At 56.2% G+C, this 25,362-nt stretch overlaps 1 long non-coding RNA gene across 1 annotated transcript; it reads right to left on the bottom strand.

Annotated features, from left to right (window-relative positions):
• Positions 1-16,908: 16,908 nt before the first annotated feature.
• On the bottom strand, positions 16,909-17,806 carry LOC136388566 (uncharacterized). Its single transcript, XR_010748196.1, has 2 exons — positions 17,738-17,806; positions 16,909-17,475 (listed from the first exon to the last, which is right to left on the bottom strand). It is a non-coding gene; the product is annotated as an uncharacterized lncRNA (long non-coding RNA).
• Positions 17,807-25,362: the final 7,556 nt, after the last annotated feature.

Here is a 25,362-nt window from a genome sequence, read left to right as displayed (position 1 = left end):
GGTGTCTGTGACGCTGCCATGTCCGGGGCCCCAGGTGCTCTGTCTGGTATTGGGGCTGACTAGACCCTGGGAGTGGCCAGGGAGGCTGGAGACAGGCCAGCTCGAGGGGACAGGTGCCAGCATGGCTCACCCCCCACGGACTGTGGGCAGGTGGGCCAGTGGTCCTGGCTATTCCGAGCCTATTCCATCGTGAGGGACAGCACCTGGCACAGGAACCTTCCCCGGGGTGGGGCGGGGGGGGGAATTCTGAACACTTCCCCAGGGCGGGGCGGGGGGGGTTCTGAACACCTCCCCAGGGCGGGGCGTGGGGGGGGGTTCTGAACACTTCCCGGGGCGGGGCGGGGGGGGTTCTGAACACTTCCCCGGGGCGGGGCGGGGGGGGGGGGGATTCTGAACACTTCCCCGGGCGGGGCAGGGGGGTTCTGAACACTTCCCCGGGGCGGGGCGGGGGGGGGGAGATTCTGAACACTTCCCCGGGGCGGGGGGGGGGGGGGGGATTCTGAACACTTCCCGGGGCGGGGCGGGGGGGGGGGGATTCTGAACACTTCCCGGGGCGGGGCGGGGGGGGGGAGATTCTGAACACTTCCCCGGGGCGGGGGGGGGGGGGGATTCTGAACAATTCCCGGGGCGGGGCGGGGGGGGGGGGGGGATTCTGAACACTTCCCGGGGCGGGGCGGGGGGGGGGGATTCTGAACACTTCCCCGGGGCGGGGCGGGGGGGGGTTCTGAACACTTCCCCGGGGCGGGGCGGGGGCAGGGGGGGGTTCTGAACACTTCCTGGGGCGGGGCGGGGGGGGGGGGGGATTCTGAACAGTTCCCCGGGGCGGGGTGGGGGGATTCTGAACAGTTCCCCGGGGCGGGGCGGGGTGGGGGGGATTCTGAACACTTCCCCGGGGCGGGGTGGGGGGATTCTTTATACTTCCCCGGGGCGGGGCGGGGTGGGGGGGATTCTGAACACTTCCCCGGGGCGGTGGGGGGTTCTGAACACTTCCCCGGGGTGGGGCGGGGTGGGGGGGTTCTGAACACTTCCCCGGGGCGGGGGGGGGGATTCTGAACACTTCCCCGGGGCGGGGGGGGGTTCTGAACACTTCCCCGGGGCGGGGCTGGGGGGGGGTTCTGAACACTTCCCGGGGCCGGATGGGGTGGGGGGGGTTCTGAACACTTCCCCGGGGCGGGGCGGGGTGGGGGGGGGATTCTGAACACTTCCCCGGGACGGGGCGGGGCAGGGGGGGGTTCTGAACACTTCGGTGTCAGAGGGCCAGAATTCCCAGGGCAGGGGGTGATATTTGACAGTGGTTGTTGGGAGGATGTAGAGTGTTCTATCCTCCTCACACAAGGAGCAGTGGTGACATCAACCCCAGGACCCCCTGTATCTATTCATACCTGCCCACTCCTCATCAGTTTGCCTACTTTGAGCCAGAACCAGTGGACGTGGTCAGAACGTGACAAGGGCAGACCTGCCTCAAAGACATCACCAGCTGGGGGACATGGCTGGGTGGGTGTCAACGCAGCCCCTCAGTTCCAACCATTCCCTGCCTTTGACATGGGCTCAAGGTCCCAAGCCTGGCCCATCCAGTTCCTGGGGACCCTTCTCACTGCCCAAACGCAAGCCCCACTGCTGAGGTTTCCTCATCACCATTCTCAGCCCTGGAAACACGGAGCCAAAGCACATCTGAAGCTTGATCCCGGCCAGCAGGGTCTAATAAAAAAAAAAAGAGGATATTTAAAAAATAACTTACATCTGTATTTTGAATGGACAATGCATTCACATTATTCAAAATTCAAAAAGAACACACAGTGAAAGTCACTCTGCCACTCCGCCCTGGCCACCCAGGTCCCCCCCTCTCCAGAGAACGGTTACTGGAGATATTCTACACACAGACCGTTGCCTTTATACCTGCTCTCATTTGTTGTGTTTGTAAAATGCATATACATCCTGCTCTACGCCTGGCCTTCTTCCCTTAAAAATATATCTTGGTCATTGTTCTACGTCAGTTGAAAAACATTTCCTCATTTTTACTTTAGGGCCAGCTATTACTTGATTGTATGGAGGGGCCACCAATTCTTTAACTGATCCCTTATCGAAGCACATTTAGCTTGTTCCTAGTCTTTGGTAATTACATTAAATGTTGCAGTTAATAGACTTGTATATATGCCTCCTCAAATGTGTGCTCGCAAACCTGCAGGGACGTTCCGTGGTGGGATGGCTGGGCTGGCCGTGTCTGTGGGCAGCTGTGAAGGGGCAGAGAGGGTCAAACTGCCCCACACCCCCACCAGCCATGTCTGCGTTGGCCTGTTCTCCCATAGTTCTGCCAGATCAGGGTTTTAGCACACTCTGTGCACTTTGGGCCCTGGCCGGTTGGCTCAGTGGTAGAGCATCGGCCTGGCGTGCGGGAGTCCCGGGTTCGATTCCCAGCTGGGGCACACAGGAGGGGTGCCCATCTGCTTCTCCACCCCTCCCCCTCTCCTTCCTCTCTGTCTCTCTCTTCCTATCCCATAGACGGGGCTCCATTGGAGCAAAGTTGGCTCGGGCACTGAGGATGGCTCTGTGGCCTCTGCCTTAGGCGCTAGAATGGCTCCAGTTTCAACAGAGCAACTGCTCAGATGGGCAGAGCATCGCCCCCTGGTAGGCATGCCGGGTGGATCCCAGTCAGGTGCATGCGGGAGTCTGTCTGACTGCCTCCCCGTTTCCAACTTCAGAAAAAAGAAAAAAAAACAAAAAAAAAAAACCAACTCTGTGCACTTTGCCAGTTGGTGTTTGAATGCCGGTGTGTCAGTGTGGTTAGAAATGTTTAAACAGCAATGACACTGGTGGCTGTCTACTGACAAAAGGCACCCTGCTAAGCACTTGCTATATGTGACATTGTGCTCATTTCTCACAAAGAGCCATTGGAAGTAGACAGCAGCTGTCCCACTTTATATGGGAGAAAACTGAGGCCCAATAGAGTTAGGTGCTTTTCTAAGGTCCCACAGCCTTGAAGAGGCGGAGTGGAGATTTGACCCGGGATGGTCTGCCTGGTGCCTGTGCTCCTTATTTATTCCGGGCTGTGCGAGATCCCCAGGCCTGGGACCACCCCCTCCCTACCCGCCATAATCTCATTCCAGCTTTGGCCCGGTCAGGAGTGTTGCTTCCCAGGAGTGGGTGAGAGATGAAGACTTGGTGCCCTATGGCCCTTCCTCGGGGCGGGGCCTCCCTGGGAAAGACTCCCAGAGCCCCGGCTCCGCCTCCCCACCAGGGCAGAGGCTCAGTAGGAGGTGGGCTTTGCTGGTCTTAGCTCCCTGGGCTGCATCACTGGGGGACAGAGCCAACCAGCTCCCTTGTCGCTCGCGAGGGTTCGGGGATTCGTTTCCCGGCAGCGGTTTCCACAGGCTGCTCCCCCAGGCCTCGCCCTCTCCGGGGCCCTCCCCCCTGCCCTCCCAGGCAACCCACAGCCCCAGGGGCCTGTCCGCACTCAGCGCCTGGTCCCTCAGTCCTGGCCCTCTGCCCTCTGAAGTCATGCCCCCAGATCTCTCCATCACAACCAACAACCAACAGATGAGCATGTCCAGATTCCCACTTGGCGTCCGCCTCACTGCATGGCCCTGGGCCTGTCTATCTGCCTCCCCTGAGGCCTTGCTGCGCCCATGGCCTCCTACAAACTGTAAAGTGCCTTCCAGACCTGCCAGCTCTACCAGGAATGGCGTCTATCCCAAGGGAGGCTGAGGAGCCCCCAGCTGCTGGGAGGCGCTGGTCCCCCATTCCATCCGCCTGGGGACTGTGAGGTCCTTTTTCCCCTGCTCTCCTCCCCCCAGGCCCCAGTGGCCCAACAACAACTCTGAACTCTGATCCCAGCCTGTCCAGCACGGGTGGGGCGGTAGCTTCTGTCAACAGCAGCAGAAACTAGTTACGCGAATGTCAATAGGATTAAAGGCTCTGACGGTCCAGTAGCCCAGTGAAAATGAGTAAGTTTGCAAATGAAGATTGAGCTCTGGGAGAAGCGTTCTGCCCTGGAAGCTTCTGAGGAGGCTGTGGACAGAGTCCCCAGGGACTCAGAATGGCAGCTTTGTCACTCAGGCAAGGATGAGCTGTATCAAGCACCCACGGGGTGTCAAGTTCTTCCCTGGTTGTGGGGGGCAGGTGGGAGCTGGAAGAGCAAAGAGAGAAGGAGGTCGACTCAGCCGTGGGGTTTCCAGATGCACGAAGGAGGGGACATGGAACCAACTTAGAAAGATCCTTGACCCCACGTCCTGGGGCCACAGATGAGTCTGAGGCCCCAAGAGGCTAGGTGAAGGTCTCAAGGTCACTCAGCAAGCCAGGCGAAGGTCTGGCCCTGAGCCCAGGGTCCTGGCCCAGTCCTCGCTGCCCAGTGCCTTGTTCTGCACAGTTAAATGGGACACGTGCACTCACACACACACACAGACTCTCGGTGCCTGGTGCAAGATGCGGAGGACATCTTTCCAGGTCTGCTAGGCTCAGCAATTTGCAGGAAGGGGGCCAGGAATGGCGGGGGCTGAGAGGAGATTAGAGCGCTGCTTCCCATGATGCAGGTAATGATGCAGACACGGGTCTGAGTCCCAGCTCCATCATTCTCAGGGTGGTTAGGAGGTTTAACGCAAAGCCCCTGGCTCATAGCAGGGCTCCAGGTCTCTGCATGGGATGATCAGCAAAGTCTCATTGATGGACTTGGCCCGGGAAAGCATCTGGATGAAGCCAGATAAATAGAAAGGGGCCTGGTTGGTGCCCAGTTGTTTTTCCCATGACTGGCCCCCTGGATCTCTCAGCCACAGAGCCAAGACGGCTGACATTGGAAATCCCAGGTTGACAGCTGGGTGCCAGCAGGGCAGGCCCTAGCCAGAGCTGAGGCCCCTCCCCCCACGCACACCCCAGGGTCCTTCCTGGGGAAGTGCCTGCAGAGTGGGAAGTCCCAGAGCTCCCTAGTTCTGAACAGAGCCCAGGACTTGTGCTGTGCCCACACTGCCCAGGCTGCTGGCTGGTACACAGGCAGGCAGGCAGGCAGGCTGGCCAGCGGGCACTGGGAGTGTAAATTCCACATTTGCATCGTGGATGTTCCTGGTCCCAAGGGCTACTGACCTTTACAGCTTCTGTCTCGGTCCTTCTTCCCCTGCCAGGGCGCCGAGCTCAGCCAGGCTGGGGCTGGCCATCGGAGGCCATGCGGAGCCTTGTAAAACAGCAGGAGGGGCAAGGACCAGGGTGCAGGGGGTCAGTGGGCAGGGGGCCGGGGAGGCGGTCCCTGCAGAGACCAGTTTGCCCTCCCCTCCTCTCTCAGGCAGGGGGAGCCCACTGCCCCTGACTCAGCATCAGGCCCTCAGCCGGGCTCTCCTCCACTTCCCACTTGGAGTCACTGCCTGACGCACAGGCAGCCTGGGCCCCAGATTAGCAGTGACCCTGAGAATCAGTGGCCCTGGCTGCCTGTGCCATCCCCCTGGGGATTGCCTCATCTGTGCCGATGGCAGCAATGCTGAGCACACTGTCAGCTTCTCTGGGCTCAGCAGTCAGGCCTGCCCCTCTGAGGGGCAGAAAGCCCTCCCTAACCCATCTGTACCCTCTGCTGGCCCCGGAAGACTCTTGTCACGGGTGGCTTGGCCAGTCAACCAGCTCGGCAAATTCCCGAAGATGCATCTAAGCTAAAACCCACTTTCAGGCCCTCCAGGAGGGCAGGCTCTGCCTGGGTCCCCAACACGCAGAGATGGGGCCACTGACTCTTGCCCTTGGGGGCTCACAGTCAGAATATCCCACTTATTACTTTTTATTGGCCACCCCACAGATTCCTCTGGGGCCAGGCGCTGGGGATGCTGATGAGTACTTTGGGTTGAACTTGTCCACTCAGGGGTTGTGCTGAAGTCTAGCCCCCCAATAGCTCAGAATATGACCTTATTTGGAAATGAAGTCATTGCAGAGGTAATCGGGTTAAGGTGAGGTCACACTGAAGTAGGGTACCCCCACCCATCCAGTATGACATCTTCTTACAAGAAGAGGGAGGATGGCCATGTGAAGGCACAGACACGAGCAGAGCGCCCCATGTGACGACAGAGGCAGGCGTGGGGAGGCAGCGGTGAGTCCAGGGACACCCAGGATTGCCGGACACTGCCGGAGCCTCAAAGGGACAAGCGGGGGGTCTTCCCCCATGGGTTTCGGAGGCAGCAGGGCGCTGCGGATGCCTTGATTTTAGACTGTGAGACGGTTCATTTCTGTTGTTGTGAGGTGACCATGTGGTCCTCTGTTCCAGCAGTCCTGGGGAAGCAAGACAATGAGTGACAGGGTCCTAGGTTCCGGGAGTTACTGTGTAGCCGGGGTGGGGGGTGTGGGGGAGAGGAGGGTGAGACCACAAATATGAATAATCACAAGACGCCACACTCAGGTCATATAGTAGCGGACCTTTGCCGAGTGTTTGCTACCTGCCTGCCAGTGTTATAAGACTTTTTATGTAACTCTTTCAACCCCGACACCGAACTGTGAAGTAGGTGTCCATATGCAGCCATCAGGAAACTGAGGGTCAGAAAGGTTGAGTGACTTGCCCGAGGTCACACCTGGTATGTGGCAGGGAGAGGGTTTGAACTCTTGCAGGGTGTGGCTCTGGATCCCACACACTTCACCACTACTCCGTGACCCTGTGCAAGAAGCTGACAGGAAAATAAGGATGAGTAGGCGGGGAGGGACCATTTAGAAAGAGAAAACAGATGAAGAACAAATGAGACCATGTTGCCCGCCTCTTGCTCAGACCTTTAAGGGCTCCGGGTTTTTCAGGTCCGGGCTCCTCACTCACTTTTGCCGCTACAGGACTCCACTACGTCATGGCTGAGAGCACAGGCTCTTGAATCCTGGACTCTTGAATCCCAGAAGCTTGGATCCCGGGGCTTGGATCCCGGCTCTGCCAATTGCTAGCAGCGTGACCTGTAAAACGAGACTGGGCACAGGACCCCCCGGTTACTGGAGGGTTTCATGAAATAGGGAGTGAACAGTGCCTGCTCACAGCATAAACGGCCCCACCCTGGGCCCCTCGCTGCCCCGCCCTGGAAGTCACCGCAGGACGGACCCTGGCATGCTGGCAGGTCCTCATACATACTTTGCTCATGTTGTCACCTTGCCTGGAATGCCTTTGCCTCTCTGCTTTGTTTCCAAGATCCCTAACCTTCCGTCAAGATCCAGTCTGAGCCTGACCAGGTGGTGGCGCAGTGGATAGAGCATCGGACTGAGATGCAGAGGACCCAGGTTCAAGACCCCGAGGTCGCCAGCTTGAGTGCGGGCTCATCTGGTTTGAGCAAAAGCCCACCAGCTTGAACCCAAGGTCGCTGGCTCCAGCAAGGGGCTACTCAGTCTGCTGAAGGCCCACGGTCAAGGCACGTATGAGAAAGCAATCAATGAACAACTAGGTGTTGCAACGCGCAATGAAAAACTAATAATTGATGCTTCTCATCTCTCTCCATTTCTGTCTGTCTGTCCCTGTCTATCCCTCTCTCTGATTCACTCTGTCTCTGTAAAAAAAAAAAAAAAAAAAAAAAAAAAAAAAAAAAAAAAGATCCAGTCTGAAATGTTCCCTCTCCTGCCCTCTACCTCCCTCCCTCTGCTGCATGGGGTTAGATGTCCCCCACAAAGACCTCCAAGGGACATCTCCCAGGGACCTGGAGACCCATCAACAAGAGAAGTCCTGCTCGCTAGCTCACTCTATCCATGGGCAGGGGTCTAGCCTCAGTTTACCCTGACGGTGCTGTGGCACCTGGCATCCTCGCTCGGCCTCAGTCCCACTGTCTTCCCTCACTTGCCCATCTGCCTACCAGCTGGACCCCCATCACCCTCCCGGACTGGCTGCCCTGCCACCCCCTGTCCATCAAGTGCAGCCTCAGCAGGGGGTGGAAGAGGAGGTCTGCCCCGCTCTCCCGCTGACAGGCAGATTATACGCCTGTCTCTCCCAGAAGAGAGTGGGTGACAAGGGTCATGAGCTGCCTGCCAGCTAGCCACCTGAGGAGCTGGCTCTGCCCGTGGGAGATGACAACAGGGAAGGCCTTCCTCACCTCCCACCATGGCCGATGTCTCCCCTCCTTCTGAAGATTTCTGGGTGCTGGAACCTTGGGGGTCCCCAACTCCTGAGTTATCTAAAAGAGTCTTATCAATCAAAAAGTCATGTCATGTTGGAGTGGCAGTAGAAAGAATTCTGCCTGTGGCTCCAGAAAGCTCAGGTCCCAGTCTACCCCTGCTTTTTGTTGTCTGAAATCCCTTTTTATTTTTGAGCAAATCCCTTCCCCTCTGTAAACCCAATGCCTTCTTAGAATAACGGGAAGGATGAACTCCATGCCCTCTCCACAGTGTGACTGGCCAACCTGCTGACTGCCCACCCACTGCCCACCCCCGGCTGACCACACTGCAGCTGTGTACGGGGTTGCCTTGCCCTTCATCCCCATGGGTGGGTCAGGGGCAAGTCGGAGCTAACAATGCTCCCCCATTCCCCAGCGTCCCCCCTCCCCAAGTCTGTGGCTGACCAATGAGCCATGAACAGAAGTGGACTATGTGAGGTTTCAGGAGATTTTTGGATAATTAAAAAAATAATAAGGAGCAGACTGGGATGTTAGGGCACCCTTTGATTCCAACGTCCCTTTTTCTCGCCAGGAACCTAAACACAATGCCTGGAGGTGTAGCAGCTGTGGCGGCATCATAAGGTGGAAAGCCAACATCTAAAGACGGTGAAAGACGTCCGGAGGCCAGTGCACCAGCCCTGGGCAGCTGGCCTCTAGCTTCCTTATTCGGGGAGAAGGGGAGGCCCTGAAGTGTTTCAGCCACAGTTTTCAGGTTTCCTTCGGCTGGTGACGAATGCATTCTCGCCGATGCAGATCAGACTCTGTGGATGTCTCCGTTGCTCTGGATCACTGTAAGGTACTTGGAGCCTGTGCTCAGCGGCACCATTACGTTCGTACCTGTTGGTTGACTGACTGCATGACTGAGTGAATAGTAAGGATCACGTTTACATAAGTTCATGACAATAAGAATTGTCACATTATGATTATGGCCTCATGTAATGAGGACGTGCTGTCCCCTCTAGATGAAGCTTTTATCTTACTTCATCCTCACAGCAACACTATGAAGTAGAATCCTAACTCTCCCCATCGTATGGACGAGGCTCAGGTCACACAGCTGGGAGGTGGTGAGGCTGGAGTTTGGCCCAGGCTGTGGGCTCCAGTGTTCACCTCTGTGCCCCCGACCTCACAGCCTCAGGTCAAGGAAACCAGCTTGATCATTTTGTCTTTGACCAGAGAACAGTATGGGTGTCGCTGGACAGGGTGGTCCCTGCACTTCCCGAATCTCAGCTGTCATGTGCAACAGTTCTGAACTTGGGGAGCTGAGGGCCGGAAGTCAAGGAAAGCTGGAAGAGGGGACCTGGGAGGGAGGGCTCAGAGGCTTGTGGTGGACCAGGCTACAAGGAATGTGTCCCCAGGGCCTCTGGCCTCAGCCTTCCCGATCATGGGGGAGGGGGACCACAAAGTGCCACCTGCCCGGCCCCAACTACTTCCCAGACTCCTCTGGGGGGGGGCCCTACTTGTTCCTCAGAGCTATTACCAGAGAGGAAAAGGCTGTGGAAGAAGCTGGGTCCAGCTCTCTCCTGGCCCCTCACATAGTGGAGTCCCCTGCACAGTCGGCTTGGCCCAGGCCCTGTTCTGGGATGGAGCTATGAGCAAGGTGACAGTTCCCTGCCCGTCATCCTCGAGGGAAGCCAGAAAGACAAGGGAGGTCACAGGAGGGGGAGAGCCAAGGAAAGACAAGAGCCAACGCTAGGGAGTGTTCCAGAAAGTGGGACCCTCAAAGGCAGAGGGCTGGCTGGCTTGACAGGGAGAGTGGGGGGCAGAGGAGAGAGAGAAGGCCGGAGTCACTGAAGGCCCGAAGGCCCGTCCCCGGGCCCGGGAGCTCTGCAGCGTTACACAGAGGTGTAGGGGGTGGGGGAGCTCTGCAGCGTTACACGGAGGTGTAGGGGGTGGGGGAGCTCTGCAGCGTTACATGGAGGTGTAGGGGGCAGGGGTGGGCGGGGCAGGGGTGGGCAGCGGCCGCCTGGACTCGGAATGTTCAGGCCAGAGGGAGCAGGCATGGGGCTCAATTTGGAGCCTCCCTCACAACTCTCTCGGCTTAAACATCTGAGTCTGAGCCCACAGCCTCAAAAAGCTGCGCAAGGTGAGCACCTGGCACATGAGTGAGAACTAACCCAGGGAAGGTCTGCGGGGGCCCCCAGCCCCACTCTCAGACCGGGGCGGGGACCGAGGGCCCCTTTTCCTGCTCTTCTTCAGTACTAACTCTGGCCTCCAGTGGTTCCTGTTAATTAATGCGACACCCACCCACGGTGTTGCCATCACCGTGGCGGCTGACGGGCGTTTATCTTGTGATGTGTAAACAATTCACATCGCTCTTAAATTTGGGTATACATAAATTCAGACACAACACGCGCACGTGTGATACTCATGCTTTGCACGACCCACTGAAGGGGCTCTGAACACTAGAATTGCTAACAGTGTTATTTTGTCAACAATGTTTAGTAACATTTCATTTACAGTCCCCCAAAATTAATGGAAATTCACATTTGATTTCAAACGTCTTATGAATTACAATTTGTACTCGTATGCTCTCGTTTCTCTTCAGATCGCATAAATCTTTCGCCTTTTACAATTTGTATTCTGCCTCTTCATTTCAATACTTTTGAACATGTTAGAAAGACGTCTTTTTGAAAATAATTTTTTTTTAAATTTAGAGATTACATTGAATGAGGTGACACGGGTCCGTAGGAACACCTCGGTTTCAGCTGGACGCCTCCAGGGCGCGTCAATACTCATTGCGTTGTGTGCCCATCACTCAAAGTCACGCCACCGAAAATACTTTAAAAATGTTAAATTTACTATCACTTATCTTTTTGATGAAAACTAAATTACTCTTGTTATTAGAACCCAAATTAGTAAATTTGGTGAAATGAGAGCATGAACATTTTTATGGAATAAAACTATAATAATTTATGAGTTAACTATATCTTTATTTTGTCACTTGTCCAAACACAACCAGTCCATCAACAGAATACCCATATATGCCAGCCTTCAAGCATATCAAAACTATAGCTTTATACATACTTTTCAATTTTGCCACTAGGGAGGGATGTTTGTCAAGGTAAGAGAAGGAAACATTTTATTTAACAGCTTGTTTGCTTGATTTTTAAAAACATTTAGGTATATGGTATGTAGCTCTCCGCTTGTGCTCCTGAGGATATTAGAGGCAGATCTGTTTATAACAATTGTATGGATATAGAATTCACATACCACACATTTCACCCTTTTAAAGTATAAAACTCAGTGGTGTTTAGTATATTTATAAAGTTGTATATTTACCACCACTACTTAATTCCAGAACACTCACATCACCACCCAAAGAAAGCTTGCTGTCACTTCTCATCCTTCCTGGGTCCCCAGCACCTAGAAATCACCAATCTGCTTTTTGTTTCTATGAGTTTGTCTGTTCTGGATACTTCTTATAAATGGAACCATATAGTATGTAGCCTTTTGCATCTGGTGACTCTTTCATTTAGTACAGTGTCTTCAAAGGTTCATTCATGTTGTAGCATATGGGATGCTACATCACCCTTTCATCGTTTTTAAGGCTGACTAAGATACATTGTACAGAGAGACTACATCTTGTTTATCCATTCCTCGGCTGGTGGGCATTTGGATTGCTTTTACTTTGGGGCTCTTATGAACGGGGCTGCTATGAACGTTCATTCAGGTATAATTTTTTGTACACATGTTTTCAGTTCTCTTGGGCATATACCTAAGAGTGGATTTGCTGGGCCATATGGTAACTCCATGTTTAACTTTTTGAAGAACTGGCAAATTGCTTTCCAAAGTGGCTGTACCAGCAATACCCAAGGATTCTGATTTCTTCACCCGCTTGTCAGCACTGTGGTTCTAGCCACCCGAGTGGGTGTGAAGGGGCATCTCATGGTAGTTTTGGTTTGCTTTTCTCCCTGATGGCTTATGATGTTGAGCGTCTTTCTCGGGCTTACTGGTCATTTGCATATCTGCTTTGGAGAAATATCTATTCAAATCCTTCGCCCACTTTTATTTACTTTTTTTTATTTTTATTTTTTAGAGAGACAGAGAGAGGGATAGATAGGGACAGAGACAGGAACAGAGAGAGATGAGAAACATCAATCATCAGTTTTTCGTTGCGACACCTTAGTTGTTCATTGATTGCTTTCTCATATGTGACTTGACCGTGGGCCTTCAGCAGACCGAGTAACCCCTTGCTGGAGCCAGCGACCTTGGGTCCAAGCTGGTGAGCTTTTTGCTGAAACCAGATGAGCCCATGCTCAAGCTGGCGACTTTGGGGTCTTGAACCTGGGTCCTCCTCATCCCAGTCCGACGTTCTATCAACTGCGCTACTGCCTGGTCAGGCCGCCCACTTTTAAATTAGGGAATTCAGATCTGATTTTAATACTTATAGGGATACAGCAACAATCATTATGACCCCTAGACAGAAAGCTCATGCTTGCTTCGACACCAGTCTGCACTTTGGGGTGGACAACTTACCTATAAGTCTCTGTAGAGGCAGTTCTTATCACTTCGAATGCCTTTGCTCCTCTTGGCGAAGCCATCCTGGTGATTTTTCTCTGGCCAAGAGGGTGCTACCTGAGCACGCTCCTGTGGCTCAGAGTTAGCGGCAGCCGTGACTCGGAGCACAGGCTCTGAGGCCAGCCCCCCAGGTTCGCGCTCCCCCAAGCCTCCGCTGTGCAGATTGGAACAGCTAACTTCTCCATCTCCTCTGTGAGATAGGATTGATGATTCCTTTTTTACAGAGTTGCTGAGAGCAAATGTATCAATCTTACTGCACATTATGCATGATCAATAGTTGGTGGGTATCCCCCTGGGCAGAGCGCTGCTGATGACAAGGAGGCATGACTTTCAGGCCCGGACTTTCCATTTGTGGATGCTGTTAATTGGAGGACGCCCTTGGGATGTTTGGCCGAAAATCGCTTCCCTGTGATGCCCACGGCCAGGCAGGCGGGGGCTACACGGCAACAGGGGCAGTGTCCAGGCCCGGGCAGCCCTGCCCCGCCAGCCCTCGAGTCCGGGGTGAAGGCTGTGAGCTCCCCAGCCTCTGGCCCCAACTGTCCGTCCACTCCTCCCCACTCCTCCCTCCTGCCTGAGTGGCATGTGACTGCTCAGGGGACACGAGAGGCAGCGCGAAAGTGACACAACACCCCTTAATTACCCTTGTTTCTTCTAGATCTCAGCACCTAAATATAGCCAGCGGAGCCTGGGCTCAGAGGACCCAGCTCCTCCCAGTGGGAAGTCCCCCATCCTCAGCAGAGGCGGAAAAATGGCGCCCAAGACAGGGGTTCTCATCCTAGCCCCTGCTCCTCGCTGCCCCGGGGGCAGGGCGGGCACTTTCTGAGAGGCCATGCGGGATGGGGAGGGATGGGGGGTGGTAGGAGCAGCAGGGACCCTTCCTGCTTCTGCTGAAATCTGGGCCTGCAAGTCCTGGGGGGAGCAGAATGCCTCCTGCCCAACCCGGCGCTTTTTAATGATGGGAGGGCGGGAGAAACTGGCCAGCCCCGGGTTCTGGCTTCCGCTCTGCTACCCGCCAGCTCTGGGACCCTGGGCAAGCCAGCGAACCTCTGTGGGTGTGTTTCTGCATCTGAGAATCGGGGCCAATCACAGGGTCTCATGAGAAGATGCGTGTAAAACGTGCAGCACCAAGCACGTGTCCAACGGGCTCAACCGCGGTTTGTGTCGGAGTTGATTGACATACGGATGAAGACCCAGGCCTCTGGACTCACACTCTTCATCAGTGACTCCTCACGCCTCTGTTTCAGGTGAGGACACCGAGGCAGAGAGAGGTTGATGACCAGGCCCACGGTCACCTGCCTAGTGGACTACCAGACTGGCAGTCAAGCCTAGGCCAGCAGGCACCAGAGTTCTCAGCAGCTATGCCCTTCCCTGCGTTGCTTTGCAGAGGGGCCTCGCCTCTTCCAAGTCTGTCTGAAGGCCCACCCCCTCCAGGAAGCCTTCCTGGCTGCTCCCGGGCAGGTTCCTTCCCAGGCTCCAGAACAAGTTCTAGAAGGGAAGGGTTTGTTTGTTGTTTCTATGAACCCTTGAAGCGACAGGACACAGGTGGTGCGCAGTCACTGTTCTTTGGGATAAACAGACAGGAGGAGCCAGCAGACAGGAATAAAAAAATGAGTCGGTGGGGAGGTTGGCCCTGGAAGGAGGGAGTCAGCTGAGGGACAGTGTGCCTGCCCGCTCTGCAGCCCAGAGACGGGTGACAGTGGCTTCAGCGGGGAGCCGAGAGGATGGATGTCTTGGTCAGGAATGGGGGGCTCCAGGGGATGTCAAGCCTAGGATCGATACCCTATTTCTGAGTCTCTGGGCCTCATTCCTCATCTGCAGAAGGGGCAGTGAATGCCGTCCTCAGTGCTGCTGAGAGGATGAAGTGGGACACACAACGGGGCACCAGTGTGCCCCGCCCTGGGCCCCCCGCGGTGGTCGGGCCTTCGGGCTCACCAGGAAGGCTGAGCAGAGTCGGAATCTCCTGTTTCACCTGAGGCAGCCACTCAGGTGTGGCTCCTCTGTGCAGGGTGCTTCCAGGAACAGCCCGCCCCCAACACACACACACACACACACACACACAGACACGCACACACGCGCACGCACACACGCGCACACACACGCACGCACACACGCGCACGCACGCACGCACACGCGCACACGCACACACGCACGCACACACGCACGCACACACACATACACAGACACACACACACGCACGCACACACGCACGCACACACGCACACACACATACACAGACACACACACACGCACACACACACACGCACACACGCACACACGGACACGCGCGCACACACACACGCATGCACACACACGCACGCACACACGCACACACACATACACAGACACACGCACGCACACGCACACGCACACACGCACGCACACACGCGCACACACACGCACACACACGCACACGCACACACACACGCACACACACACACACACACACACCCCGCTTCTTGGCCACATTGGAGCCCCTGGGAACTATTTCTCAGGGGCCCCGGGGGGTGTGGCCTGGGGCAGCACCCCCTCTACTGCCCTGACCCTACTCTCCCCACACCACCAATGCCAGGCTGTCATCAGGGCGCCCCGGGCACTGAGACCTCCCAGGGAGTCACTGTCATCAGCCCATGTCACAGGTGAGGGAACCAGGACACAGAGGTGTTAAGGAATGTTCCAGAAAGACAGACTTGGATTCAGACCCAGGCAGTCTGACCCCAGAGTCTGTGCTGTAAACCACTGCACTCCTCTGCCTCCCGGAATGAGACCAGACCGTCTTCCTGCTGGGCAGGAGTAACTGGGCAGCTTTACCGCGGGGACAGGGACCCTTCAAGGTGTGGGCTTGTGAGGTCGCAGCTGAGAAACTGAATTCTCCCCTGGAGGTTCCCCTCACTGAGGCTCGTCGAGTTTGAGTTTCTATCTTACAATACCTCAATAGGAATAATAATAATGCAAACAAGAATACACGACTAACAGCTATCTTCTTCCAGCCCGTGTTACACACCACGCGCCCATCCTAAAACCTGGCATGCGTGAACTCATCTGATCCTCACGACGGCCCCAGGAGGGAGGTCTCGTGAGCGGCTTGGCCGTCCGGGTGAGGAAACCGAGGCTGAGAGAGTAAACCAGCAGGTGAATCCCAGAGCCGGCTTGGAGCTCAGGCAGCCCAGCTCCCATCACCCCACAGCCCCTTGACCTCAGCCTCCTGCCTCCGGCCATACCTGGTGCAGACCCCTGCCCCCTCACCTGGTGCAGACCCCCACACACACCTGGTGCAGACCCCTGCCCCCTCACCTGGTGCAGACCCCCCCCCCCACCTGGAAGACGGGCTTGTCCCCAGCAGCCAGGATGAGGCGGGCCAGCGGAGCGCCAGCCCCAGCACGGGGAAGACGGTGGGCTTGTCCCTAGTGGTGGCCTGGGTGGTCCTGGCAGACCCCCCCTGGCTCTCCCCCGGCCTTCCCTCTGCAGGTGTGGCCGGGCCAACACACTCCGGGAGCCCTACAGACTGCTACCGAAGGCGAAGGCACACGTGAGACTTGGAGACAGAAGGACGTGAGCCGTGGAGAGGAGAGAAGTGTTTTCCCAGCCGCCTCCCTCTCTGGATACCACTCCCGCCCCGGATCCAGTAAGTGGCATGACGACCGTGCAGAGCAGTGCCCAGGCCTCTAATGACTGCTTTCTCAGTTACACGAGGAGCTCGTCCCGGAAAGGGCCCCATTAAATCCTTAGCTAAGGGCTGCACTCTCTTCCTTCTCCATTTCAGCCGAGGGGAGGGAAGGCATTTATCCAGTCCTCTGGTAGAGAGTTGGACACTGGAGGGTCTTCATTAAATGGCAGCTATTAATAATATTATTATTATTATTATTATTATTATTTCATCATGTCGGAGAGAAGACCACACAGCCCTGTGTGTTGGGAGAAGGCAGGAATGCCAAGGGGGTTAGCTAAAGTCTCTCTTGTGTTTGGAGAGGGGGGCCTGGCACTGGGGCCAAGCTCTCTCAGGAGGCTGCAAATTTTCGCCAACAAAGCTCATTTCTAAGCATCCTACTGAAACTGCAGGGAAGGAAGATTCTGGAACGTGTCCAGTGAGTGGAGTATGATACCTGGAAGGTCATTGTAGTGTGTTTGTTGTTGCTACTCAGGAGGGGTCAAGACCCCTGCTGTTTTCCTTTTTTATTTTGTTTGTGGATTTATTTCAGTGCAGAACAATTGGATGTGAGGGCTCTTGAAGTTCACTGCTGACTTGTGTGTTGTTTAGGGTTCGGTTCAGCTGAAGAAGAAGATTAAAAAAAAACACACAATAAAAACAAAAAAACCAAAGAAATAGTGTGTTAAACAATGTAGACGCTTATTTTTCTTCCACGTAAGAAACATTTGCAGGTTTCTAGTCCGGGACTGACGTGGCAGCTCCATAAACATCAGGGTCCAGATCGCTCTCTTCCCTCTTGTTGTTTGGTCACCCTTAGTGGGTGGCATCTGCCTCGTGATCCAAGATGGCTGCACCAGCTCCAGCAGTCACAGGCATATTCCAACCAGCAGAAAGGAAGAGACAAAAAGGGTTCAACCCCCTGCCTTTGAGTGACACTTCTTCTTACCTCCCAGTGGCAGACTTGCTCACGTGGCCATAGCTAGCTGTAATGAAGGCCGGGGAATGTAGTCTTCATTTCAGATGGTGTTGTGCCCAGCTAAAAGCCAGAGGTTCTATGGCAAAGAAGACCGGAAGAAGAGGTATTGGGGGATAGTTAGCAGTCTCTGGCACACTATAATGTTCTTCTATTCCACTGGAAAGGATGGTCATGACTTTCTGGCACAGTGCCCCGGCAGCCTGGGATTGACCTTGACTTGTTCCTGTGTGTTGCTCTTCACGTCTTTTCACAAAACCAGAACTACCCTGAGAGCGATGGGGAGAAACAGTCTGGGGTGCCTCCTAGTGAGAGCAAGAGGCAGACCCCAGAGTAAAACCCTGTCCCTGGCATTCAAGGCCCTTGGTCATGGGCTTTCTCACCTGTCATAAGCCTGTACAGCCTTTGCTCAGCCACTCTGAGCCACCCACCTACTCCATTCCTTGCTTCACCAGATTGTCCCCTCTGCCTGAATGCCCCCTCTCGGACCTCTTCTGCCAAGGGGACCCCTGTTCAACCTCAAAGACTCACTACGGAAATGCTGCCCTGTCAGAGCCGTCTCAGGGCCCCTCCAGGAGAATCAGAACCCTCTCTTCCGCCCTCCCTCGGGCTTCCGGACCTTCCGTCATCCCTCTATTTATAGCCCATTGGAGTCAGGTGCCCCAGCGCACGTTGCTGGGAGGGAGGGAAGGGCCCCAGGCGGGGAGAACAGGTCCTGTAACCTGCCCCGGGGAAGGGCTGGGATTTTCCAGGATGACTCCTCTGGCCCCTGCCTGCCTTGTTCATCGCTCTCCTGGGGAGACGGAGCCCCCACACCTGCAGCAGCCCCCCTCACTGTGCGTTTCCCCTTGGCATTGCCACGTGTCCTGGGGCCCGGGCTGTGCGCAGCTCCACCTTAGACCCAGAGCCCAGCCCTGGGCCTGACCGTGCCTCCATCACTGCACGCTGACCTGAGTGATGGGGACAGGGTCAGAGGTCTCAGTCCTGGGGAAGGGGGCCAAGTAGATTCAGCCCTATTCTAGGGGAGGGTCCTGCCAGGAAGAGCCCGACTGGGTAGAGGACAAGAGCTGGCTGTCACTCTGGGGGATCCAGGAGCTCTCTTCTCTGACACTGGCTTCCCTGCTGCTTCCCTGGCCAGTCCAGACCACCCACTGCAGGTGGTAAGGGAAGCATCCACCTTCCAGAGAGCAGGGCTGGCAGAGAATGGCCCACACTCAATGTCACTGTCACCTCCCCTCACCCAGCCCAGTTCCTTTTGTATACTGAAGCACCTCCCGGTCAGCCAATCTGAACCCTGAGCCAGAGTGACCTGGGGGTCCCGAGCCACACCCACTGCCCCTCTGCCCGCACCCTCACTTAAACATCCACTTGCTGGTACAGATGCCAACGTCAATGCCAGCAACATCCACCAGCTGTCGGCTGAGCGCCGCCCCGCCCCTTTCCGGAGCTCGCGTGCCCGGCCCTGATCGCCTGGACCGAGCCCTTGACCCTTGAGCAACAGAAGGACACTCTAAGGAAGGCCCAGCCCTTTTACCACCATCGAGGCTCACAGGCCCAGCTGACCAGGACCTGCCTGCCCGTTGTGGGCCGATCGATGATAGGCTGAGTCTAGGGCACCCACCCTGAGCCTCCCCGAACCAGAACTGGGCTCTGGCATTTAGAATCAGACAGACCTGGCTGTGTGACCTCGAGCAAGTTACCAACCCTCTCTGAGCCTCTGATATTTCTAGCTGACTCCAGTCTGGCACATGGAGCTCACAGGGAATCCAGGGAAGGGACCTGCGGGTTTGAGACCCCTCTCTGACCTCCCTTACCCTTGGAAAGTGAGGGCCAGGAGGGACAGGGAAGACCAGTGTGATTTCCAACCTTGCCCCAGGAGCTGGCCCCCAGCCCCACCTAGCTCAGAGACCACCCCGGGCAGAGACCACACGGGGTGAGGATGAAGGTGCTGGTGCCAACAAGAAGAAACAGTCTCGAGTGCCTCCTAGTGGACACCAAGGGAACATCTGCCCCAGCAGTGGACAATTGACATCCCCTCCGTGGAGGGCTCTCAGCTTGGAGAAGGAGCCGGGTACTGACCCATCACTGCCAGCCAGAGCAAAAGTCACCTCTGCTCAGGAAACCTCGGTTTCCTCATCCCCCGAATAGAGAGAAATGCTAACAGTACCACTGCAGAGGACCACAGCGAGGCCTCAACCCTGCCTTCACACGGGCACGTTTTCCGGGGTCCAGAGAGGTAGGGCTGTAGCAGGCTGGGGGAGCAGCCAGGGGTGGCTTCCTGATCCAGAACTCTTTCCACTCCTGGCTGCTTTCAGTGTAACCTTGGACTCTCTAGGCCTATTAATTCCTCCACATGGCTCTGGGCATTTTCAGATGTTTTAGCGCTATTAACACGTCTGTCCAAGGAACAAGCTTATGACAGCATCCAATTAACCTTCCTGCCAACAATTGTGGGATGCGATTTCTTTTGCAGCACTCACAGGGATGTCTCTGTTCCCATCTCCTTCCCAAAAGACAGAAGCCTTGTGTGAGCCCTGAGGTGGCCGTGAAGTCCCTCCAGCTGAGGCCATGTGACCCCTGGGTCCTCCACCAGGACGCAAGGCTGACCTGCTCAGCTAGGCCCCTGAGGTCGGAGTGGGACCTTATTTCTGCACCCGGCAGGAAACTCTGTGTGTGTGTGTGTGTGTGTGTGTGTGTGTGTGTGTGTGTGTGTGTTGATGATACAGAGAAAGAGGTCTTCTCAGAAGGGTAAGGGGACGCAAAAGGGGAGCCCCAGCCCCGGCCAACCCGGTTATCTGGTCTCTAATAGTGCTGCAAGGGGACCTTCCCGAAGTGCATGCTGGGTAGGGGCCTCTACCCTGGGGCACGGAGCAGACTGGAGGGGCGCTGGGGGGCTCAGCCCCGTGCTGTGGTGGCATCCCTTTGCACTGGGCTTAGTGCTCCCCTGGGGTGAGGATGGGGTGTGGACCTCTCCAGCTCCCTCATGCTGGGGCCCCTATCCATAGAGCCCCCAGAACTCCTCCTACGTCCTAGGGAGGTCCCAGGGCTTCCTGAGATCTGAGGGGCCATACTCAGAACCTCGTGCGTGCTGTGGCACCCCAGCTTTTAAGAGCTACCCATAAACACACAGACACAGAGCCAGGCAAAGACAGGACCATGTGGCCACACAAGCCTGAAGAGACTCACACAGACCCAGACAGAAGTGACAGGAAAGCAGCAGGGCCCGTGGGACACAGCTTGGCCCCGGGAGCCGGCGGAGAGCTGGGGAAGTGTACGGAAGCTGGAAGGCCCTGGGGGTTCTGTGGAAACGGAGCTAGGCCCCCTCCCACCCAGATCACCTTGCCCAGGCTCCCACCCAGTGTCCCAGAGTGGCCTGTGATGAGGACTCAGGCCTGAGGCTGGTTCTTGGAGCCCCAGGGCTCCAGGAGGGCAGGGTGGAGCCAGCTCCGGAGGCCCTCACCCTCCGTCTCCCACTCCTCACCCAGCAGAAAGGGGCTTTTACCTTTCTCCCTGGGTGCTCCTCCCCATCCCCTTCCTCTTCTCACATTTCACTATTCTCTCAGCTCGCTCTCCCCTTCCCCTCCCCGGCTCCCGCCCCTCCCTTATCTTCCCCTCCCCTGCCTTCCCTGGGGGGCCCTCAGCCCAGAGCCCCACCCCGCTGCACCCCTGCCCTTGCTTCCACCCCAGCCCTGGACAAACAGCAGCTCAGCATCCCAGGCCCAGCGCCTTGCCTTCTTCTCTGAGACGATCTCCTGCCTCCCCTCCCCACGGGAGCTGCTCTACCTCCTGGTGCCCGGGGCGGGGTCCTTGCCCAGACCCGTGCCATAGTTCCAAAGCCTTCCTGTTGTCATGGTCCATCGACGCACCTGACGCTCTGACTCTGCTGAGAAGGCTGTGATTTTTTTTTTTTCTATTTTGTTCCAAGGGCAATGGGAGGCTGAGCCACGGTCTTAATGGAGCTGCGTGAGGATCGGGTTTGTGATTTAGAAAGGCCACACGGGGGCAGCTGCACGGTGGAGGGAGCTGGAAGGGGGGTGGGCCTCGGGCTCCAAAGGGGGAGGTCGAGGCAGGCGAGGCGGGCAGATCGGGGAGCTATTCAGAGTGTAGCCTCTCCACAACCAGTGGTCCCCAACCCGGCTGGCTCTGCACCAGATCCCCTGGGGAGATGTAAAAAAATTAAGATCTCAAGGGTTAAGGGCCAAAAATCTGTATTTTTTTTAATTGTAGTTAAAAACAAACAAACAAAAAACATATAACTTGAAATGTACCATCTGAAGCATTTTAAAATAAATTTGCCTTGTTGTGAAACAGAGCTCCAGAGCTCTATCCTTCTTGCAAATCAGAAGCGCAACACCCATTAAACAGCTCTGCTCCCCCGAGCCCCTGGCGAGAGCTCTTCTACCTTCCGTCTCTGTGACTCTGACGACTTTAGATGCCGCAAGTCAGGGGACTCGTGCAGTATTGGTCTTTTTGTGACTCAGAATCTATTTTTCAGAATCCCCACCTGGTTCTGATGCGGCTGGTATGTGGCCGGGAGTTTGAAAGCTACTGTCCTTGTCACTCAAGCTGAAAGGTGCCCTCTGTGCTCTTAGGAGCAAAACCAGATCCTCTGACCTTGACAAGTGTTTCTTCTGACATCTGGGGAGAACTGGCTCCCAGGCAGGCCCTTGTAGTCTACTAACGTCATATCGGGTAACACCCCGAACTATGATTAATTTTCGTGACCTACGTTTATATAGCGTTCTGGATCCTGGCTATTCAAAGCCTGATCCTGAGCGAGCAGCTTCGCCCCCCCCTGGGAGCTGGTGAGAAATGCGATTCTCAGGCCTCCCCCTGCTGTTGAGTCAGAATCGGCATTTTAATAAGCCCCCCCCCCCCCGGGGAGGGCAGTCTGCTCAGGAAAGTTTGGGAAGCCCATCGTCTTTAGGCTTTGCAGAGGGGGTCTGCTGGGGGTTGGGAAGGTGGCCCGGGATGAAGTGGGCTTGGCTTCGTTTCCCGCACCCCAGAGCCATGCTCAGCTTTGAACGAAGCTATCCTGACACACCTGTCAAAGGCCATGCGCCCTAGGGCGGCCCCTGGGGACATAGCTTCTGCACCACAGTCACCTGCCTCACCGTCAGCTCTCCTGGGCCTCAGAGGCTTGTTCCCAGGGCTCGGGCCTCTGCCTGGGAAACCTGCTGGCCCCTTCACAGCCCGGCTGTGGGAGAGGGCCCTGCACTGGCCTTCCGTTCCCTGGCCTGGCCTGACGCGGCCACTTCCAGCAGGGCCCCCTGCTCTTGTGACGTTCCAGCAATCCCGTCTGGTCCTCACAGTGACTCAGCGGTTGGTCGTAGCAGTAATAATGTCTTCCTGAGTATTTATTAAGCTGCAGACAGTGGGAAAGGGGCTCGGTCCTTCCAGGACCCTGTGAGGATGGCCAGAGGGGTCCACCCCCATTTGGTAGATGGGGAAACTGGGGCTCAGAAAGGCAAGGTGACTTGTGAGGTCTCGTGACTAATTTGCTGGATGGAGATTTGAACTTGAGTCTGTCGGTGTGAGTTCTCACCTGGATACCTCCATTCTTAATGTCTTGTCACAGATAAGGACACTGAAATTTAGCTTTATGACCTGCCCGAGGTCATAGGCTGCTAAGTGCCGGACCTAGGACTCAATCTCAGGACTGTGGACCCCCCAGGCCCTGAATTCTTAGCTGGTGGGTTTGCTTTACCCCATTTTACAGATGTGGGGCTCAGAAGCTGAGTGAGTCAGCCTGAGCGGGTGAGAGTCTGATGGGTTGGTCTGCCTCATCTCCAGCTGCCTGTGCTCCCCGCTTGGTGACGTCAGCCCCCTCCGCCTGGGCGGTCACCTCAGCGATAACTGGCGCTGATGGAACCACCATCCTTGGAGCCACCAAGGCAGCCCAGAGCGTGCAGGGAGCTCAACACCGTGGGGAGAAAGGGAGAGTGACGCTTCTCGGCCCCAGGGCTCCGGGCCTGAGCAGAGGAGCAGATAGCACATGTGGGCACGGGAGGCGGCAGGGCACAGCTACCGGCAGCGGATCAGGAGGCAGCGGGAACGGAAAGCGACAGCTCACCCACCAGGGCAGCCGGACACCGCGCGCAGCTGGGGCGGAGGCTGGGGCCTGATGGGGCCGCAGAGCTCCGGGGACCGCCCCTGCTTAGCTCCTCAGGAAGGGGCAGGGGATTTCAGCTGACTCCCTACACAACAGCAGGATGGGAGGGGATGGGGGGGGGGTGGCGACAGGCATGAATTCAAACAGCCTGACCCATCACGAGCTCCGCACCTGCAGACAAGCTGCTCACCCTCCCTGGGCCTCGGTTCCTCGTCCGGGAAGTGTGGGTGGTCATAGTGCCTCTGGCGCTGCTCCGAGCGGGTGGGAGCGTGATATATGACGGGCCCAGCACCCAGGACACTTCATCATCTGGTCTGATCAAGCTCAGGAAAGACAATTTACACCCGTGGCTCGGACTCCCAGGGGACGGGAGGCCCTGCGGAGGGAGAAGGGTGTGCTGAGCCAGACGGCCGCCCGTGGCTCTGCGGGGCTGTCCCTGCGGGGCTGTCCCTGCGGGTGAGGACGGGAGCATTTCCATCCGCTTGTCTTCTCTGCGTCTCCTGCTCCTGTAGAGACAGGAAAAAAAGAACCGTAAATAAAGCTCCAGTTAAGAAAAAGCACAGTGTTCTCGTAGTGTGAGCTCTGTATCAGTAATAGGTGTCATGAAGGGCAGGGCTGGCTACGTAACTGGCAGAGCTCGGTGCAAAATGAAAACATGGGGCCCTTGTTCAAAACTCATTAATAATTCCAAGACGGGGCTAGTAGAACATTAAACCAAGCCTGGCGCTCTACGTGACCGCCCAGGTCACACAGCTGTGAAGCCAGGCCTGACCGGGATATAGGACACCTGGGTCCTTTTAGGGACTCGGCTGTCTGTCATCTGCAAGGTCGCCTGTCTGCTCAAAGCTGGAGCTGGGTGGGGAGAGCTTTGCCACCCCTGCCTCTGATCTTCAGATCATCCCCGTGTTCCCGGGCGCTCCGCAGCCCCTTCTCATCAGCCCCGTTCCGGGTTCACTTGTCTTGGATGAGAGAGGCCCACGGGTCTGCCCTGTACTTTGGGCCCTTCCTGAGAAGCCCAGGATTCTTGAATGTTAGGGCAAATGACCCTTTGAGATCATCCCCACGTCCATCTCAAGCCAGGAAGGTCCTGCCCATGGAAGCACAGGGCCCGCGGAGGGCAGGATGAAGACCGTGGCCTGACTTCGAGGCTGGGAGTCCCTTCTCCTGGAAGCAGCTCAGACTCCCAGGTGATTCGGGGCCCTGCCGTGGAGAAAGGGTGTGCTGAGGACGGTCATCGCGCATGGCTCTGCTGGGCTGTCCCTGGAGGTGAGGATGGAAGGATTTCTGTTCTCGTGTCTTCTCTCCATTTTCTGAAATGGCACCAATTGCTTTTGTTTATAATAACAGGAACAAAACATAAATAAGCCTTCATTTAAGGAAAAGCACAGCATTCTCATAGGAACCAAAGAGATGGTGCTCTCGGTGCAAAGTATACTCAGGAGGGAAACAATTAAAAATGCAGAGCCCTGGCCAGTTGGCTCAGTGGTAGAGCATCGGCCTGGCGTACAGGAGTGCCGGGTTCGATTCCTGGCCAGGGCACACAGGAGAAGCACCCATTTGCTTCTCCACCCTTCCCCCTCTCCTTCCTTTCTATCTCTGTCTCTCTCTTCCCCTCCCACAACCAAGGCTCCATTGGAGCAGAGTTTGCCCAGGCACCGAGGATGGCTCCATGGCCCTCGCCTCAGGCGCTAGAATGGCTCTGGTTGCATAGGATGGGCAGAGCATCGCCCCCTGGTGGGCATGCCGGGTGGATCCCGGTCAGGCACATGCGGGAGTCTGTCTGACTGCCTCCCTGCTTCTCATTTCAGAAAAATACATACATACATACATACATAAATAAATGCAGAGACGATTAGATTAGAGCAACTGATTTTGTAAAAACTCCCTCAATGAGCCCTGGCCGGTTGGCTCAGCGGTAGAGCGTCAGCCTGGCATGCGGGGGGACCCGGGTTTGATTCCTGGCCAGGGCACATAGGAGAAGCGCCCATTTGCTTCTCCATCCCCCCCCTCCTTCCTCTCTGTCTCTCTCTTCCCCTCCCGCAGC

Source organism: Saccopteryx leptura, chromosome 1, assembly GCF_036850995.1.
Source record: "Saccopteryx leptura isolate mSacLep1 chromosome 1, mSacLep1_pri_phased_curated, whole genome shotgun sequence".
In the NCBI taxonomy this organism is placed as follows: Eukaryota; Metazoa; Chordata; class Mammalia; order Chiroptera; family Emballonuridae; genus Saccopteryx; species Saccopteryx leptura.
Note: the sequence above shows the minus strand (reverse complement) of the source record. Positions and strands in the feature narration are given on the sequence as shown.